Here is an 11,007-nt window from a genome sequence, read left to right as displayed (position 1 = left end):
TGAGCTTCATGAAGAAGTCGCTAAGTCTTGGGGCTCCCCTTTTTCGGCCAGGACACGATCCTCTGTCTCTTTGGCGTTCTCCGCTGTCGACGACGCAAAGAACAGAGGCTACCACTCCCTACCGCCGGTCGAAGAGGCTATTGCAGCGCACTTATGCCCGCCCTCTGCTGGACGGCGTGCTAAGATGACGCTGCCCTCAAAAGCCTGCCGCACGACGTCAGCCCTGCTCCGCCGCGCTTTCTCCGCCGCCGGGCAGGCCGCGTCAGCGTTGCACACCATGGCCACGCTCCAGATATACCAGGCCGATCTCCTCCGCCAGCTGGACGAGAAAGGACCTGACGCAATCTGCGTGCCGGACTTGAGGAGCGCTACAGACTTCGCTCTTCGCGCCACCAAGTCAGCAGCACAGGCCATTGGACGGAGCATGGCCTCGCTCACCGTGTCTGAGAGACATCTGTGGCTTACGCTCTCTGACATGACTGAGTCAGAACGCACCGCGTTCCTCGACGCGCCGCTTTCCCCTGCCGGCCTCTTCGGAACCTCGGTCAAAGATTTCGCCGATAGGTTCGCTGAGGTGCAGAAAGCGACCCAGGCCATGAAGCACTTCCTCCCGAAGCGCTCCGGTTCTGCAGCAGGCCGTGCGAAACCGTCTGCTCAGAGCTCACAGCCTAAGCCTCCGCCCGCCGCCTCCTCTTCTCAACGCCGCCAAACCCAGAGCTCGAGACCGCGCTCTCGCTCATCCGGCCGCCGCCCCGCCCCGCGTGGCTCGCGGCAGAAGATTGCGTTGAAGCCAGAGGCCCCGAAATCGTCCTAGCACGCCTAGGAAAGCGACGGTGTCCAAGTCCCGCTGCGGCCGGACTTCCACCAAAGCTTGCCGCTCGTCCAGTTCCAGGAAATGTGACTGGTCCAGCGTATTTAGCAGCCAACAAGCCGGTTCCATTAACCGCTTGCCTGCACACAAAAGCCGTTTTTACGGCTACCCAGATAAATCCCTTAAAGAGTGTATTTTCTGGTGTCCCGGCCACGGCCGACGGTGTTTCATGTGTAGAAAAAATGCCCACTACTCAGTGCCCATTCCTACACACAAGCACAGCCCTTCACACAGGGCCCGCGCACATAAAATCGACTCAGATCGATTGCGCTTCAAATGTAGCAAAAGTGCCCACTACCCAGTGCCCACAAACGCTACTTCCCACATGTCTCACGGTCCCTGTAAATACAGGACCAGTATGCATATGCTCTGCTCACGCGAGCAATGCTGTAAAGGTGGTGTATGTGCCCGCTGCTCTGCGCCCACGCCCACACACAGACATGAAACTAGCCCAGCCCTCCTCCTCTCAGCTAAACACTGCGGAGGAGTCGAGCGCGCTGTTATCAGCGCGCCCCCTGCCTCAGATGTCATGAGCGCGACGCTTTTGTCACAGCACACAAAAGCCGCTGTATCGCGAGCCGATCAGAGCGTGCTTCGCATCCAGCCCCTAGCTACTCGCGCACCTGCGTGGGAAAAGCTTCCCGGGGTTTCGAGATGGGTGCTGAACATCATAAAAGAAGGCTATTCGCTGCAGTTTCGCCGACGCCCTCGCCGCTTTATGGCGCGCGTCGAGACCACGGTAGAATCGAAAGTAGCTCATCTACTTCGAGCCGAGATTTTGAAACTGTTGAGCAAAGGGGCTATAGAACCCCTATCTCAAGCTCAAAGCGAAGGGGTGCTTTACAGCCGATACTTCCTGGTGCCCAAGAAAGACGGGGGTCTCAGACCCATACTAGATCTGCGGCAGCTGAACAGAGCGCTTATGAAGCGCCAGTTCAGGATGCTCACAACCAGAAAAATCCTCGCGCACGTCCGCCAGGGGGACTGGTTTGTGTCAATAGATCTAAAGGACGCGTATTTTCAAATACAGATAGCGTCACGTCACAGGCGATTTTTGAGATTCGCCTTCGAGGGCCAGGCATATCAGTACACAGTCCTGCCTTTCGGCTTGTCCCTGGCACCCCGTACATTTACGAAGTGCATGGACGCAGCGCTCGCACCCCTCAGATTACGGGGCATACGAGTGCTGAACTATCTGGACGACTGGCTGATTCTAGCCCAATCTCACTCAGAGCTCGTAGAGCACAGGACCATTTTACTCGATCACCTCGAGAATCTCGGTCTCGCAGTGAACTGGGAAAAGAGCTCGCTTTTCCCCAGACAGATTATATCTTTTCTGGGAATAGAGCTGAACTCGCTGCTAATGACAGCACGCCTGTCATCTCAGCGCACACTGGACATTCGGCGCGCAGCCGGCTCGTTCCGCTGCGGCGCGATAGTCCCTCTCAAAGCCTTTCAAAGGATGCTCGGTCTGATGGCCTCAGCATCTTCAGTTCTCCAGTTGGGCCTTCTGCGCATGCGCCCACTGCAGTTCTGGCTCAGAAAGAGAGTACCACGCACAGCGTGGGCCTCCGGTCGGCTTCGCGTCAAGGTCAATCAAGCATGCATTGCAGCTTTGAAACCTTGGGAGGCAAAAGACTGGTACCAATCAGGTGTAAGCCTGGGGACTTCCTCGAGAGTGATGGTGGTGTCCACGGACGCATCCACCTCGGGATGGGGAGCGCTGCTCGAGGGCAGACCGCTTTTTGGCCAATGGTCAAAGCAGGAGAAGCTCTTACATATCAACTGCCTCGAAATGTTGGCAGTGAGCAAAGCGCTCACGCGCTTTTGTCCCCTCAGAGAGGGACACCACGTGCTAATACGTTCAGACAACGTCTCAGTGGTGTCCTACATAAATCGCCAGGGCGGCCTCAGGTCCCTGACTCTGTACAGGCTAACCAGGCGCCTCCTGATATGGGCCCGCAGCTACCTGCTCTCGCTGAGAGCAGCGCACGTGCCAGGGCTCCTAAATATAGGACCAGACAGACTGTCCAGGAACCAGGTTCCGACAGGAGAATGGTCTTTGCACCCACAGACAGTCCAGCTGCTGTGGAAGAAATTCGGCAGAGCGGAAGTAGACCTGTTCGCGTCTCAAGAAAACGCTCACTGTCCAGAATTTTTCTCGAAGAGCAAGGACGCGCTGACCCACGAGTGGCCTCGCCGTCCTCTCTACGCTTTTCCCCCCGTCTCCCTCCTGACTCAGGTGGTAGAACGGGTCAGGGAAGAAGGATGCTCAGTGCTGCTTGTAGCCCCACTTTGGATGAGCCAACCTTGGTTCCCAATTGTGATGCAGTTAGCGAGCACCGCCCCGTGGCCAGTGCCTCTGAGGAGGGATCTCCTCTCTCAAGCCAACGGCTCGATTTGGCATCCTCACCCAGAGCTGTGGTCCCTCCATGTGTGGGCCATCAACGGGTACCCGCTGACCTCCCACAGGGAGTGTTAAACACTATCACACAGGCCAGAGCTCCGTCTACGCGACGTCTCTATGCCTCAAAATGGTCAGTGTTCTCTAGCTGGTGCACAGCTCGTGGTGTGTCACCCCGGCATTGCGGTGTGACGGAGGTTCTCTCCTTCCTACAGGAGCTGTTGGATAAGGGCAGGTCCCCTTCCACGCTCAAAGTCTATGTAGCGGCCATAGCAGTGTTCTCTTCGACCACGCTCGGCCAGTCTATTGGAAGGAACGATTTAGTCATTCGCTTCCTTCGAGGAGCTAAGAGACTGAATCCTCCCAGACCTCCCACAGTCCCTATATGGGACCTTTCTACGGTACTGGAAGCCATGAAAGGTCATCCATTTGAGCCCTTGCAGGAGATTGATCTTAAACACCTGTCTGTCAAGACGGCGTTTCTTCTGGCTCTCGCTTCAGTGAAGCGCATAGGGGACTTACACGCGCTCTCAGTAAGCGCGACGTGCATGGAATTTGGGCCGAATGACTCTAGAGTTATACTCAAACCTAAGCACGGTTATGTTCCTAAATCCCTCAATACACCGTTCAGAGCACAGGTCATTTCCCTGTCTGCCCTGCCGGTCACTGAAGGAAATATGGACGAAAGCTCCCTTTGCCCAGTCAGGGCGTTAAGAGCTTATGTGTCTCGCTCGTCTGTTTTCAGACAGACGGAGCAGCTCTTTGTTTCGTTCAGCGGGCGTTCTAAGGGACTAGCCGCTTCGAAACAGACCCTATCCAGATGGGTAGTGGACGCAATAGCGCTAGCTTACACAACCAAGGGCATGCAGTGCCCGCTGGGTGTCAAAGCGCACTCCACAAGAAGCATGGCTTCATCGTGGGCATGGCTTCATCGTGGGCATGGTCAAGTGGGATTGCCTTGCAAGATATTTGTATGGCGGCAGGCTGGGCCTCTCCGTCTACATTTATAAGGTTTTACAACCTAGAGGTTCCCGCACTACAGGCCAGACTACTGTCGGTCTAGTATGGCCAAAATCTCATAACTGGCGCTGTCAGTTATGCAGCTATTGAGTATTGCAATCCTTGCTCTATGCTGCTATAAGGAAGATAGTGGCTAACCCCCCTCTCTTCCAGGATTCCCTGTGAGTCCCCTGGGTGATTATGTACTGTATGAACTCCGGGCTGTCGCCCTTGAGTCTATGGTATCAGATCCCAGCACGCACGGCGTTTTACAGTAGGTTCCCCTAGCGTATTCTACGCAGTACGAGAGTATCTCTCGTAAGAGAACGTACTCGGTTACTAACGTAACCTCGGTTCTCTCTAGAGAGAGGAACGAGTACTGCGTATCCTGCCGTGCCTGCACGCGCTCTGGTTGCTTCGACTATGAAAAACCAGAGAAATAATGCCTGCGAGCGGTATTTATAGACCTAAGCCACGCCCGTCTCGGCGGGACGTGACGCAGATAATTTTTTTTTTTGGCTTCAGTATTCTCGTGGAAAAGGATTTTCCCCTAGCGTATTCTACGCAGTACTCGTTCCTCTCTCTAGAGAGAACCGAGGTTACGTTAGTAACCGAGTACGTTTTACATCACAATTTACATTTTTACAGAAAATATTTATTTTGAATTGTAATATTTCAAAAATATTGCTGTATTTTCATCTAATAAATGTAGCCTTGATAAGCAAAAGAAAATTCTTTTAAAAAACAAAACTTTGAAAAATCTTACAGACCTCAAACTTTTGTACAAGCCTGTTAGCAAAAAAAAATGTTAAACTGGTATTTTTTGACACAATTCACAATTACAACTTCTTATTATGAATAATACCAGATTGATTCCTCCACAACTGACGCCCTCATCTCATGGCCTAAAAAAAAATCCTGATGATTATAGCATGTACATGCGCTCAACTCATAAATAAAATCACTGACATGACATGGCTTGAACGTATGGAATTAATGATCATTCTAGCACTGTTTGTGCTATGGACATGAATAATAACTCACTTGTATTTCCTATTAAGTGATCAGACTAATGATTTCTGCCTGGCAGAGATAAAAAAGAAAAAAAATCTCATAAATGTACATCAAATGAGGAATCCGAGCTATATTTAAGCAATCATCAATCAACCAGCCAGAATATCCTAGCAACCACCTTATAACTGAGTTTACTTCAGCTTTATTTATCAATTAATATTTATTGATATGTGAGAGGAATGGCGAATAGGATAATATGTGTATGATATGACGTGGATCTCCCATGAGAGCAGCAGCTCAATATACCTGCAACAAATTTGCTAACCACCAACGCCACAGCTCTGACATTAATATAACGTTATATTTCCAGATATCTCTTATTGCATCCCTTTTGATTAAAACATGAAAATGATTAATTTTTCTGCTCACTGTACATACCTCAAAGTTAATTAACATGTTTAAAGATTAAAAAAACTCTAAACTGCTCCCATCTAATTTGCTTGTTAATGAACAACAAAGAGGGGACCGTTATTTCTGCATATGTGCGGCAGGCTCCCTAGCCGACCCTGTTAATTAAACAGAACTTTAGTGAATTAATAAATTGATTTATTGAAAAGTGGGTTATTCATTTAGCGGCAAGATAGATTTAACTCTCAATTGGCTGTGAAAAACCCCATAAAATAAGTAATTTGCATGTATCACTAACTTTTGAGTTAGAACTGAATTAGAAAATCATCCATTCATGACCTCGTTTTTGACATTTCACATTTGATGGAGTCGTATAATTATCAGTACTTTATGCATTAATATTAAGTAGATAATTTATGGTCCATTTCAACTCTCAGTCAAACACGGCTCTTGGGTTCTGTGCATTTTCTTGGGCCCAAATCCAAACGTGTTTGCTAATAATTAGTGTTGTTTGTTAAGTCAAGCATAATTATTACTAGTGTTCTTAATAAGGGATTTGAACAAACCCCTGACACTAAACAACTTTAGTGCATAACTCGTCCCAAAACGTTTGAGCTAGAGACATAAATTAGTTTTTAAATAATGCAGTTTTTAAAGGAGAGGTGTGCTCATACATTTCTAAGTGACCAAATTTGCTATTTTCCCAAGAGGATAATAAAATGGGTGAAAAAATCTCACAGATAGGGACCAGAATGTTATAAAGTGCAACAGTCAGGCTCCGGATGTAAAAACATTCATTTCCTCCAAAGGGAAATGGATTGATGGTATATACTTTTGTTGAAGCCATCTGTTTTCATTATTTCAACTTATATATTTTAAAATAAATTGTGTTTAACAACTGAAATTGTGGTGTAAAACTACATTACTTAGAAATGCTGTTCAGAAATTTCCACCAATCAGAGAGTCGCAGCGAGAATATCGTAGCTACGGCAAGAGACAACAACAAGAACAACAATGGAACAAAATCATTAAATTGTATCGACATTTATATATTCAGAAACAAACTGTCTGTGAAATCAGAAACCAGTAACACTTCCGCAGATATTATATCAGTTTCAGAAGAGTACTGGTGTTTTCATCTGGATAAAAGCTCATCGGTTGACAGACGGCCTTAGGCAAGTTGCCACCTAGCAACCACCCAGAACACCCTAGCAACCACTTACCAAGCATAGCAACTCCTATAATGTATATAATATCTTCGTCTTTTCAAATGACAGCCTAGGAGTTATACAAACTCACAAAAATACCTTCTTGTGCTCGAAGGCCTCCAACAAAGCACTGCTGCACAAAAGACACAGGAAGTACAATGAACGTGGTGAAAAGGTAGTAGAAATAAACCCAAATGATAAAAAGTGCTGAAACAGTCCGGGATCAGTGTCTCAATATCAACCGCAAAGCTGTCACATCTCACTTCATACTAGAAGATGCCACCAACTGTGCCAGCTTCCTCTCTCATATCTATAGAGATGTAGAGCATTGTGAGCCGGTGATGTGCTGAAAACATGAAATAAGAATTTATTCAGATAGAAGCATCAAAGCAGAATATAAGCTTTATTATTTCCCATTCATTTCATCCTGGAAAGAAAGAGAAGGGGGAGAAAGAGGCAGAATTCCCATAAGGACAACTAATGAAGACGGAAACAAAGGAAGTACCTGATGAAAAGGTTACAGCGGGTTCTGGGTGGTGCGAGACGGGCAGGCAGTCCCGTTTAATCGCAGAGGAACGCTCAGCGGGTGGACGGAGGTACTGTGGGAGTCTTTGATCAGGAAGCTCAGGCGATTATGAATAAAACAAAGATGTACTTTTGCTGTGCACAGCGATCATGAATCAAAAGCACTCTGTGGTTTCTGGAGATTACACATCGCTCTGAATTTGCCACAGACTGATCTGTGGTAACGTCCCATACAGGCTCGCGCTGAACGATGGCGATGTGTTTATTCTGCACGCCGACTTTGATGTGGACGTTATGTTGAACGGCCTAATCCGACGAGGCAAAGTCCCTGACAGGCGTGAACTTCCTGTGGGAGAAACAACAGGTATGATTAGCGTGAGATGGAATTGAACAGATGTTTAGGCCATATATAGCAGACCCTGGTAAATCAATGCGCTGCGAGTAATTATCAACCACGGCAGCATGTGCAAAACCAACCATGTATTATTTAAGAAAAAAACGTGATGAAACGTGAAATGAAGAGTCCTCTATATTGAAAAATATGATTTAATACCTGATGATTTCATCATAGCTTTAACAGAAGTTCATTAATATTGACTACTTTTTTACATTTTCTTGAGAAAATGTGGATGGTGCAATCGGCCCCATGTCTCTCGATATGGCCCAGGCCACTCTATTAATGTGAGTCCATCATATTTTTATGATTTGACCATGTTAAAGAGGATTTTTGGCACTCTGCTTCACATTGTGCCTAAACAACACCTCGTAAGCATGGTGAAAAACACTGACACACACTGAATTGGAATTTGGAATAGAATGATAGGTTTTGGAATTTATTGAATTATACTTTAAAGAAAATCAACAGGTATTCTGAGAAACTTAGTCATGCAAATCATGTATATTAACCATATAACATCATAAATCATACACTGTAAAAAATGAATTTTAATGGTTAAAGACTGTATGGTTAACGTTAAGTTCCGTTACTATTTACAGTGAAAACTGTAATAGATCTAATGGGACATTTCACAAATTGTACAGTTAAAATACGGTTAAATCTACCATTTAACAGTAGTCATTTTATGATTTACAGTGGGAAAAAAACATACATTGACATCCCCAGACTTCTCTGAATGACAGTGTGTAGTATTTAACTCAACTTGTGGAAAATATAGTTGTAATGAACTTTGATTCATCATATGGCTTTCTCTTTACCACCAGTTAAGGTAGTTTTCATATTATAAAGGTTAAAAAACAGATGTTTAGCAATTTTATATATTAACATGACTTCAGTTAAAGGTGCATTAAGCAAGATTCTGAGTTTTTGCAGAACTATGCCACCTATGGCGGCAAGTGAAACTGCAGCCAGAGATGTGCACGCTCATGGACCACACGCACACGCACGCTTGCACGAGCATGAGCTGTTCATAACCAAAGGAGCATCAGCCGCAAATCTTTTGTTTACAATCATAATGTCTTCAGAGGTAATAAAGTTATAAATCTGCAAGTCATTTTAAATATGTGAAAGGAAAGGCAATTGAGTAAATTACACACTTATGTGTGAGGGAAAAACGGGGGTAGTAGAAAACTTCGTTTTTTATTTCCATCTATCTCCATGTTGAACTGTGTTATGTCCAGCCGCAGCTGGAACCAGCTTCCAGAAGAGATCAGATGTGTTCCTACAGTGGTCACATTCAAATCCAGACTCAAAACACTTCTGTTTAGCTATGCATCTACTGAATGAGCACTGTGCCGCTGTTCGTCCGACTGTTTGTACTGTACTGTATTGTATTTCATTTTATTTTTCTAAACTGTTTGAATTATTCTTGTTTCTTTTTATTATTTTAATTTCTTCTATGTAAAGCACTTTGAATTGCCATTGTGTATGAAATGTGCTATATAAATAAACTTGCCTTGCCTTGCCTTGCCTTATGTGTTTACTGTATCCACTTATGATTGTATTATTATGGAAACACGTTCATGAACAATATAAGTTGTTACTTTGTAAAAGCTCAAAGCACAGTCGGTCAAAAAAGTACACTCAATTGTCTCAAGGTAATAAACAATTAAATGGCACTATGACGTTACCATAAAAGCCAAACAGGCTAATCCGCCGAAGATTTGCGGGGGTTTAGCCTGTTTTATTGATCTGCTAAGTAGCATATTCCAATAGCAATACATCCTAATTAAGCAGTAATTTGCTCAAAATTTGTGTCTAATTATCTAACTTCTATATCAGCATTTTATATCACACTCAAGATATTTGAACTGTTTTAATCGAATAGCAAATCATTAAACTACATGTTAAGCCTTCCCTATGTTTACTCTCGTCTTATTCCGACGCCTGTCTGAGTCCAATTTTGCCCTTTTGGTTGCACTAGAGTTTGTGTTGGTGTTTGAAATGAACTACAAGCAGGTCTCTTACAATCCATCTTCTATGGAGAATGCCGGCGAATACACAAACCTGCCAGACATAGCTATGTGAGCGTGCCGTGAACGCGCATGACGTCACGCCCAGTCTAAAATTCCGGCCCGAATCCCTCTTATTTATTTTAGTTTACAGGATTATAGAGACAATCTCAGTGATCAGAGAAGGGCTCATTCAGCCCATCAGGCAATTGTTTAAGCATGTATGGGTTAGAAAACGGGTATTTTTAACATGAAAAGTTGCTTAATGCACCTTTAATGAAATATACACTTTTACAGTAAATTAACCATGTCAGTATAATTCAGACCTGCAGTACTGATGCTGCCAACTGATACACAACTGATTAAATCAATCACTGTAAAAAATTCATCCGTAAAATAACATAAAAAGAACTGCCAGTTTATTACCCGGACGTTATCCAGAAAGTTTTCAGACATTTCCATGAAGCCTAAAACACAATGCAATGAAGTTCAAAATTCTAAATATAGGTAAAGCACCTGTAAAAAATAAATATGGAAAATTCCGTCAAATTAATACCGTATATTGTTTATATAAAATACAGTACATTTTAGAGTGTACAGCTGGGCACAAACACACACACACACACTTCATGCCCTCCAAGATTTATAGAGAGAAAGAGGGAGAAGAGGAACCAACTAAAACCATCCAAGGCATCTAACACCTGTGTGATGTTTGCAGAGAACAGCAGTGAGGAGGAAATGCGAGAGCTTTAATTAGTGTTTGTGAGAGAGGAAAACCTGCAGCATTTGGATAAGATTTCACCACCATATGTTTGTTTTTAGAAACAGTGATAAAAACAGATGATTCTCATATCTCACTGCACAGAAAACGCCTCCGTGACACATGCCATTCTCTCCTCTCCAGTTCCAGGTTGTTCATGAGCTTCAATTTCTCCCCACTGCCCTCTTCAAGATAAGGATCTTGAGACCACGTCCATCAGGTGGTGTGTGTGAGCCACAGGAAAAGGTATTCCACAAGCTCTATTTAAGATTATAAAAACGTGCTAAAGTCAATAGAATAGAACAGAAAAGACCATGTTACATTTTTTTTTTTTTTAAACCTGATTGTGTCTTTTCACTCAAACCAGTAAGCAACAAAAAACACTCTATAAACCATTCAGACACAAGAG

This window comes from Leuciscus leuciscus (assembly GCF_965113295.1).
Source record: "Leuciscus leuciscus genome assembly, chromosome: 12".
Lineage (NCBI taxonomy): Eukaryota > Metazoa > Chordata > Actinopteri > Cypriniformes > Leuciscidae > Leuciscus > Leuciscus leuciscus.
Note: the sequence above shows the minus strand (reverse complement) of the source record.